The sequence below is a fragment of the Macrobrachium rosenbergii genome, chromosome 2 (genome assembly GCF_040412425.1).
Source record: "Macrobrachium rosenbergii isolate ZJJX-2024 chromosome 2, ASM4041242v1, whole genome shotgun sequence".
Classification (NCBI taxonomy): domain Eukaryota; kingdom Metazoa; phylum Arthropoda; class Malacostraca; order Decapoda; family Palaemonidae; genus Macrobrachium; species Macrobrachium rosenbergii.
In genome coordinates, this window is record NC_089742.1 from 21,775,819 (window position 1) to 21,786,874 (window position 11,056).

The 11,056-nt window shown below is 34.3% G+C and overlaps 1 pseudogene; it reads right to left on the bottom strand.

The window, feature by feature from the left end:
• Positions 1-2,861, bottom strand: part of LOC136842575 (gamma-butyrobetaine dioxygenase-like) — a 3,540-nt pseudogene extending 679 nt beyond the window's left edge.
• Positions 2,862-11,056: the final 8,195 nt, after the last annotated feature.

An 11,056-nucleotide genomic window follows, 5' to 3' on the forward strand; every position in this document is an offset into this window, starting at 1 on the left:
TTCGTATCCTCACGACCGTGAAGGCATCGCACGTTGTCCAGGGTCATCAGGTCACCTGGATGAGAAAGAAGAAGATATGCTGAAGACAACTCACTTTGACTTGATGGAGGGCATCGTTTATGTATTCATCCTTTTGCTAATCAATCTTAGAGCTCCATACTTTCATAAGTGCAGTCACAACTATATAGGTCTTCGTGACATTCTTATATCATGTATGAATAAAATGATTCAGACAAAATTTTACAGAGAGAAAAGGCTTAATTGTTATGATAGTTTTTTTTTTCTATTACTTCTTATTGATATTTGCCCTAAAGCCCAAATAATTTCATATCAAAGATGCAATTGTTATCTTGTTATAGAGGAACACGTGATTAATTCTTGAAAGGAATGCTGCAAATGCAAGCAAATATGCTCACCGGAGTCCATCTTGAAGGTTGAGGAGTTAGCGTAAAGGATGTCGTTGAAGAGCTTCATGGTTGTAGAATTTCTTGACCTTATTCGATGGCAGGTCGAGATAGGAGTCCCGGATGGCGTTGTTGACAGCAACGCGAATGACCCTTTTGTTGCTGTTAAGTCTGCAATAACAAGTTTAATTTCAGTGCCTCCGATATCTTTTGGGGTAATTAGTATATCTTATTAACCTCTGTTATCTAAAATTTATGTTGTTCAATTCACTTATTCATTAACAAAATTCATTATTTTAATGAGACAAAAGTGTTGCACGAAAAACAGACTAGCCTTCTATCCATAAAGTTTCATTTACATACTATGATGGAGGTGTTTTTAACTTCAGCATCTTTGCAGATTTTAAGAGCTTTAAATAGAGACTCACGTGATGATAGGAAACTTGGAGATCTTATAGAACTCGTCCATCTCCCAGGAGAAGTTGGCGTGACCTTTGTCCCAGAAGTAGGAGTCGGTGGTGGTCAGGATCTCAAAGGCCTCTGGGTGTTCCTTCCGGAGGAGCTCAGCGCCAAAGAGCCCATCTGCAACGACGCTCTCACCTCCGGTGCCAATGTGCTGCTTCACGCAGTGGATGAAGATGATCTGTGAAAGGATGATAATAAAATCAGTAATGGCAGAGGATTTTGGATTTTCATGTCTTGAGTAATAATATTAAATAAACAAAACGCTCTAGTTGTTGAAAGAAAGGAGAAGCCAAATGCATGAATCCATACCCCGGGCATTTGCTCGTACTGAGGAAGGTCATTGTGCATCCCTAGTTTGGCGTTGGTAAAAGCGACGTTGTTCGTGTTTGGCCTGTTAATCACTGGGGAATGGGGTCTGAGGAGAAAAGCAGAATACATTTAAAATTACAGTGTAATGAAAATCTTTTGACATTACGAATTTGTTGTATTTCAAAAAACTTACATATTTAAAAAATAGTAACTGGAAACATGCTTGCAAATGGGAAGGATTCACGGGAACCACCAAAAGACCCCTTGATTTTTATCTTTAAAATAATTTGTTAGAAAACTAGAACACAAAGACCATGTACCAAATTTTGAAAGAAACTACTGAATTACTAAGCCCCAAATAACAATCCAGTGTTCCATTTCACTGGCAGGTACTCACCCATAATGCGACTGTTTAACGAATGCTATGTGTTCTATCATTTCTGGTCCTGCGATGTCACTGTCTGGCACATTCTTGAGCATCGCTGATCCTCGAGTCTCCATAGTTAGGAGCCATTCGAGGAGGACCTTATCGTCTTTCTTCATTGCCTCGTAATCGAATTCTCGAAGCTTGTGGTTGGACCCCCAAGGTTCCTAAGAGGGAAAGGTATGTCTTATGATTTTCAGTTTATAAATACCCTTTACTTGCATGCATACTAGACACACATTCAGATATGCATGTTGAGAATTTCTAATTTTACATGGTTATCTTGCATTCAGAATAAACTGAAAAATTTGTGTATGTATCATTACTAACACGAACATGTAGAGGAACCTAGTAACCCTCCTTACCCTTGGCAGAGCATAAACTTTCCTCCTGAGAGCTCTGGCTGTTGGCGTGAATGACCGGGCATGGAGCCATTCTGCTGAGTACTCAGACACATGCCCGTCGCTCCACTTGATGTTCATTACCTCATCATTACTCTGAAATAAAACAAAGCCAGCAAATGTAAATGGTGTTTTACATATGTTAATAGATGTTCCTAATAGTTAAATGGTACTACACAACAATATACATTAGGCATGCATATGAAAGTAGCAACTCTTATTTATATAAAGATAAATATGGTCACCAACTATACAATTACAAGGTGCTTTCGTCAAGGGAAATGTCATCACTTCTGTATCCAGTGAGAATACTATTTGCATTTTTCATCGACACGTGGTATCACATCCTACCTGAATATCCAAAGCTTGGACATCAACGTCGAGGTCAGTCAGAAGATATTTCCTGCCCAAGGCTTCGTTGCTGTAGCAGTCAGGGCACCGACAGTTATCCCTCAGCCACACGTAGGGCATCGGGCTCTCGCTGCCATCACCGAATTTCACAATCACTGAATCTTTACTCACTTGGGTAGAAGATATTGGGACACCTGGAACTGGAACAATAAGGAACTTTTAATATTATCTCTCTCTCTCTCTCTCTCTCTCTCTCTCTCTCTCTCTCTCTCTCTCTCTCTCTCAAAAATGTTTAAATATTCATATGTATATTTTCTATAAAAGGTAAATAAAAAACTTACTTCTACCAAATAGGTCTGATTACATCGATGAAAATGACCACAGTTCGGAGACTGAATATTTACCTGGTAAGTCCGCTGTTTCCTTCACTTGATGCTGTTGCCAGGCTTTGGATGCGAGACTCAGAGATCGAGTGGTCTTGCAGTTGATGCAGTTCTTGGTGCATATCCCCTCACCTGAAGCAGATTTCTAAATTGATATCGTATCTATATAAAATGGATAAGTTCATTCAAATAGTGCTTATGTGATTGTACAAATATATGCACACATAGTGAACTTTTGATTGTTAGTAAATTAATTATATAAATCAATATAAGTTACTAAACAATAACAGCTTTTATTATGCTCTTCCTCATTTACACTAAATTTCTATTTAGTTTCTGAGTGTTGTTATATGACAGCAATGAATGTTAACGAACAGAAAAATATAGTTTATAATGCATATGCTGCATTTGTCTTAGTGATGAAGATAAAACTACAATAAACGTAATTCAAAGGCTTGGATAAACTAATAAAGCCATCATTTTTCAAAAAAATCGAAAATAAGATGCAACAAGAACATCAACAAAAACGAAGGTAATAATAATAATAATAATAATAATAATAATAACATACAGTCAAATGCTAATGGTCGTGGAATGACAGGTCTGAGAAGTGGGACCCAATTTCACAAGTGACTGATATTTCGACAAAAGAAAACATCGTATTGAACAACAAACCTGTTGGGTGGCAATATTCCTGAAAGCTGCTACGCCGCTGAGGAGAGCTCGGGCTGTGGGACGGTGTGCCATTTCTCTTCCAGGAACTTCAGTAGCAACGACTTTCTCAATAAGTGCTATTAGCTTAGTTAGTCTTCTTTTGTTTGCTGCTATGAGAGCAGAATTACAGACGAGACTATCTTTCTGCGTGTAGCTCTTTCACTGACACTGTCACGAAGCTTTGTGCCTCACTGACTCGTCAGCCGGTCTTTTATACATGGGGCATCCAATGGTGGACTTTACTCTCCTCTTGTCAGTTGCTACATCACTTACGCTTCTCCTCGTTCTTGATAAGCTTTCTTATCAATGGGTAGTTCACAGAGTGAAGTCTCCATCATTCGTCGAATCTTCCAGCAAAGAATAATGGATTCATGCTAGTACTAATTCAAGAAAAACAAATATGACACTACACTGTTACCGATGATGAGAATAAACGGTGGGTAAATAGTTAAGATCAGTTTCATCGGTTTGTGCTTTCACAATAAATGCTGCTATAGTAAATAGCCCTGAACTACTGTAAATCTAAATTAAACTAGAAATATGCTCTCAAAATTCCGATGTAGACACGTGGAAGTTAATATTACCTCTGCAAACTAATCTTAAAATGGAATATTCTTAGAGAACAATATTAACCGACATAACTCCCCCCAAAAATATATAGGATTTAAATAGTTTGACTATATAATATGTAGACAGTAGGAAAAATATATTTTCGGCTATATGATATTTTGAGAAAATTGTTAGCAGATTACTGTAGAACGCTAGAGTGCACTGACATGTACTGAAAGTCTACCGACGTTTCCCCATCGGTGTCCTTACAAAATGGTTTTGACTGTGAGAATGCTGAGAAGAAATCAAATCGAATGTGCCTGGGAAATAGGAGTTATTTAGCAAATGGTTTCCTTAATGGCTGAAGGCGTTCTATTATCTGAAATATTGGTATTGTTAAAGAACAAACAGACTTTTGTTGTAGAAGTTAAGAATCAATCATAGTAAAAGACCACAGACGTCTCGCAGAAGTCTGACTCTATATCATTTAATTGTGCTATTAATCAAAAGCAGAAAATGCTGCCAGTACAAGGAAGGTTGGACATTAATAATTTGACGGTCTCCTGAGTTCCTGTACATACAGAATTTGACTGATTCCTATGTTTGACTGACGTCACAACAGCAAAGGAAAGGTTACAGACGCCGTAAATTTTAGATATAGAAAAGTTTTCTACGGAAACAAAAGCCAGATGTTGACCCAAGCCTTGTGCAGGAAAGTAATGTTACTGAATACGCCAGAAAACTATGAAACATAATGATATTAATAAAATAAAGGGTAACTGTGGATGATAAAGTTTTATAAGACAAATCATCAAAGATGGGGCAAAGCACTATGATGCTGATCACCATCCCTCTCGTGTATAAACCAATACCCACAGCCTTTTTTGAATATGTCGTGAAGTATCGTTCCACCCAGCAAGATATTTCCATATCTATGTTCGTAGTTCGCTTGCTGATTCCCTGAGGCCTGGCCACAAAAAGAGCTTTGGACGCGGTGCAACGCTACTTTTGATATTCTGATCGTATATTAAGAGGAAAATTATAATTGAAATGTGTGAACAACTCAGGCGTTTTTACTGTAACAATAAGACTACGATGTGTTTGTTCGACAGAATACCTATGGTACTAAAAAAAGACTACAGCTTTATACTCAGCTCGGACCCCAAAAAGAATTCATTACAGTAGAATTCCCTGAAGGAGGCATATCTGTACACATGTATCCATTATGGTTGGCATTCGAGCGTGTTAACCTCTGTTCCTCCGTAGTCGACAGAACACCAAGTAACTAATTCACTGCCTAGGTCAACAAAGAAACAATAAATCTGTCATGAAACATGCCTAGTCCATTAACGCCGCCCTCCTTTAGGATCGATCTCAGGTGTCTTGATGGTGTGATGAGGTTGCTATGTTTATGTATGTTTATAAACAAATTTAGACATACAGTATGTGCAAATGCAAGTGTTTTTAAAAGATAATTGAATGTTTATAAATCTTAAAAAATAGAAAAGGGTGAAATCACTTTAACACTTATTTCTAATAATGAAAGTGAATAATAGTTTAATCTTTCGTTCTTTAGCCACAATAATTAATCTATATATCTTTTCCACATACAGTAACGACCGACACAACCTTTTTTTAAAACTTTTGTAAATGATGAGTACTTTCTGAAAATAACGATCAATATTCTTCACAAAACCAATCCACATTTTTCTGGCTTCCTCATACGAGAACAAAAGGCTCAGAAGGTTCTCCTCCTTCATCTTGGCAAGCACTATTAGTATCTGTTCTTGCTCTGACAATGCAGTGTCTGGTCAGTTACAGGGTCCGAGAAAAATCAATTAACGGAGTTAATGGGACAACTTATCACTGCCTCTGTCAGAGCATAAGTTTTGAGTTTCGAGGCTCTCTGGGCTCTGTTAAGCTGCCTCTGATAAATTTGCTTCCCCTGTTGGGTTTGGAAAGAGGATTTCCGATAAAGAACTAATATAAGCCAACTGGTCCATCGTGAGAGTATGTACAAACACCCATCAGTAAACAATTTACAGAACTGACATACTGAGGTTCAAATCATTAATATTTAACAATTATTTTCAGATTAGATTTTTAAATGTTCCTAAAATAACGTGAATCTAAGATTTGCTAATATTTATAATGAAGTTTAAGGTTCTTGGGTACAGTCTCTCCTCTCTCTCTCTCTCTCTCTCTCTCTCTCTCTCTCTCTCTCTCTCTCCTCTCTCTCTCTCTCTCTCTCTCTCTCTCTCTCTCTCTCTCTCTGAATGTATTCTTTTTGGGGAAATATGATTAAATGAATAACATTATAATTGATTCCGTATGGTAGAATCGCAAGGAACATTGGAAATATTTTCATCTAAATAATTTAAGGTAAAGGAAAGAAAACCTAAAAAAAAGCGTTTTTTCTATAAAGATTATGTAAATCCCTCCATATTTATCAGCAGTTATGCATCTTTTATCTATAAGCGTGTTTATACAGACTGCTAGCAACTGGTTAAAACTGACATTCCATATCTGAGGAAAAACAACCTCCTTGACACACCAATGATACGACTCTGTGTGTGTGCAACATTCTCTCCGAGAACCGTGGAGTGAAATTAGGTTAAGGCTACATTCGTGAGGTTCTCTACAGTACGATTCTTCCCTTTACCAAACTTTACCGGGGATATATCTCTTTTGAACGATATCTGTGACACCAACATTCACGCAATTATCGATCACGACAATGAGATTATTATCTTCAGAACTGCCTTTGTCTAGAAACTATAATACACTTTCATCCTTGTCGCCTAACTACTCCGGCGTCAACAAAAAATACCAGGGGACTTATCTCTGTACTACAATAAAAATATCGATAAGCTGTCGTCTGAAGATAACTCTTTAAGAATGCATAACATCTCTGAGCAGCAGCTTAAATGACTTCCTCAGGAGGAAAGACTGATGCTTTTTACAGAAGTGAGTCATCTTTGCACTTACACACAGGAGGAACACCTCTTGGCGATTATAATCTTCTGTCCTTTCCACGTGGACTTGTCATCATCAGTTGACATAACTAGTGTTTTGCAGTATATTATGGTTGTTATTTTCAGGTTTACTTTTATCAGTTAACTTATATTACGACCTCCTTTGTGTTGTTTTGGTTTTTAGACCACGAAATTACTATACCTTAGATTAGGTAGCTGTTCTGTATTTTCTTCAAGTTCACTCACTTTATGTACTGACAAAAATGCTGACTATTTTATGTGAGCAAATATCACTCTAATAGATTTGTTTTAAATTGGATACACCGCTGCTAAATGAAAAATATATTTACGATCTTATCTAACTTGGATATGTAATTTTTCATTTACAGTAAACAGTACCAACAATTGCCCATATACTAGTATTTATACACGAAGTGCCTTTATGGATTCAAATGAAATGTTACATAATTTCAGTTAATATGTGATATGATGTGAAGACAGTGAAATATTTCTCAATAGATAAATGCAATACCATCTACCACAATATCAGTAAATAGAATGCTTAATTATAAATATATATCTACACATATATATATATATATATATATATATATATATATATATATATATATATATATATATATATATATATATATATATATATATATATATATATATATAGATAGATAGATAGATAAATAGATAGATATACTGTATATTTGGGTTTGTGCATATACTGTATATATGAATGTGATTGTTGTGTGTGTGCGTGAGGATATTGTTAATTTAAGATGGCCTGTTTACTCTTGTTAGATAAAAACAGCAAAAGGCTCGATCTTTAACAGCACTCAGACAGGCAGTTAAGGGTTTCGGTCTCATTATTTCACTGAGTAGAATCTCATGATATGCAGATGCATATTGAATTGTAATTAAACTAAATTCGGCGCAATGTCATCAAATAATCACTTCGAAGAAATTACACATTAAACTAGAGCAATGATATTATAGACTGATAAAGAGTTACAAGATGGTATAGTTGAAAGTACTAAAAATCATTAGCACCTGTCAGAAGGGGGCTGTAGAAGGGATCCTGTAGAAGGGAGCATATAGAAGGGATCCTATAGAAGGGAGCATATAGAAGGGATCCTATAGAAGGGAGCATATAGAAGGGAGTATACAGAAAGGAGTCTATAGAAGGGAGCCTATAGAAGGGAGCATATAGAAGGGAGCATACAGAAGCACAGAAGGGAGCCTATAGAAGGTTGCATATACAAGGGAGCATACAGAAGTGAGTATACAGAAGGGAGCCTATAGAAGGGACCATATAAAATGGAACATATAGAAAGGAGCGCAGAGCAGGGGGCATCTAGAAAGAAGCACACAGAATGGAGCATATAGAAAGGAGCATACAGAAGTGAGTTTACAGAAGGGAACCTATAGAAGGGACCATATAAAATGGAGCATATAGAAAGGAGCACAGAGAAGAGGGCATCTAGAAAGAAGCACACAGAAGGGAGCATATAGAAAGGAGCACACAGAAAGGAGCTTACAGATTGGAGCATACAGCAGGGGAGCATACAGATGGGATCATACAGATAGGAGCATACACAAGGGAGTGTATAGAAGGGAGCATACAGACGGGAGCATACACAAGGGAGCTTACTGAAGGGAGCATACAGCAGGGTTCATACAGCAGGGAGCATACACATGGGAGCATACAAAATTATTTGTATCTTATGAAAGACGAAAATTTCTCTATTACATCTAAAGATAACTGAGGTTTATATGGTAAAGCACTTTATTATTATTATTATTATTATTATTATTATTATATTAAGGTTATTATTATTATTATTATTATTATTATTATTATTATTATTATTATTATTATTATTATTATTATTATTATTATTATTATTATTATTTACTGAATTAATGCATTAAAAATTACTGAGACTAGAGAGCTGCAATTTGGTATGTTTGATAACTGGAGGGTGGATGATCAACATAACAATTTGCAGCCTTTTAGCCTCAGTAGATTTTAAGATCTGAGGACACAGAAAAAGTGCGGACGGACAGACAAAGCCATCTCAATAGTTTTCTTTACAGAAAACTAAAAATGGAAACAAAGCACACGTCGAAAGATATCTAAGTTTGAAACAGGGCATTTTTTATATATTTTTGTGCTACTGTACCAGCTGGGAATATGTTTATTTCCTTCATTCTTTCTTTTATCTATATATATATATATATATATATATATATATTTATATATATATATATATATATATATATATATTATATATATATATATATATATATTTTTTTTTTTTTTTTTTTTTTTTTAGTAATTGTCGTTACCTTTTCTTTTACTACGCTCAACTCTATTTTATTTTGTGCTTTAGTTTTTTTCCTTCAAGTTTCCAGTTTACTCCTTAGGTAAGTTTCCTCGAATCAACATTTTCTGTTCTGTGTGTTTTATTAATTCTTATTGTTCGTCTCAGCAAAATAGTTCTCACGTTAAGCCTTCAATAAACGAATGACTTCGCTTCTTTCTTCGTGACGTCACTGCTTCTCTCTCTTTCAGTACGTTTAACATTTCATTTTTTTTTCTATTAGGTAATAATATTTCCTTTTCGTAATTCTTCCATCTCTGACTGGCTTGTTTACGTCATAACGTCTTCACATGTTTTAACACTGTGCATTTTATATTTTCCATTTCCGTTCTAGTACAGTTTAGGAAATGTTCACTGTTTAAGCATTGAATTCTACCCTGCTTACAGCCTTGGCAAGAATAGTACTAGTTTTATCTGAATCAGCTTTAAATTCCATGGTACTCCTGTTATAGAAAAATTTACCCTTTTTGTTATTTTGGATAAAATCTGGAGAACATATATTGACATACAGCTACTAGGTACTTGCTCATACAAGAAAAAAATAGTTTACAAAGCATTTTAAATACAGTTTCGTACACAAATAGTAAGATCCATTAATTTTGTGTTTACTTGTTTACATTTATCCTATTTTTATTGTTTTTGTTTTTGGCACTGAAAACACAAATGTACTATGAATTGTAATTTGTGGAAGGTTATAAAACTATGTGTATGTATAAATAGTGTATGTGAATAGATATGATTATATATATATATATATATATATATATATATATATATATATATATATATATATATATATATATATATATATATATATATATATATACATATATATACATATATACATATATATATATATATATATATATATATATATATATATATATATATATATATATATATATATATATATATATATATATATATATATATATATATATATATATATATATATATGTATAAATACATATACAAATTTATTTATTTATGTATTTGTTTCCCTATATTTATTTTATTACGACATCAATACACACACACACACACACACACACATATATATATATATATAATCAATATATATATATATATACTATATAGTTAAATATATATATATATATATATATAATATATATATATATATATATTATATATATTATATATACATGTATATATATATAATAGTATAGTTTATATATATATATTATCCTGTATATATATATATATATATATCCATATATTATTGAATTCTTAATCAGTGATCAAATTATTCAATTTATATTTTTACGGATCTGCAAACCAAGATTACACGTAACCTGTCACTTGAAGCCAAAAGTTAACCTCAAAGACAGTCGTTAATTAGCCAAAGGTCGCCAGTTATTTTGGGTTTTCTGAACAAGAATATTTGAGATGAATTTGATTTTAAATGCAACGGTTCTTCCAAACATTGGACGCGAGGCATACAAAAGCATCGAGACTTAAAACTGTGTTGCTTACCCTAACCTAAGTATTTTACTGGAATAACGGGGTTGAAGCTAACAATATAATAATTTGGCTTTAATCTAGACTTCTGTAAACACAATACCGTAAGTGGGGATGAAGGAGAAACAAAAGAAATGCGAAATACAGAAAAAAGATAAAAGAATGGGCGAAGTTTTGAACAAAAAGCGACTTTACCTTAGGACGAA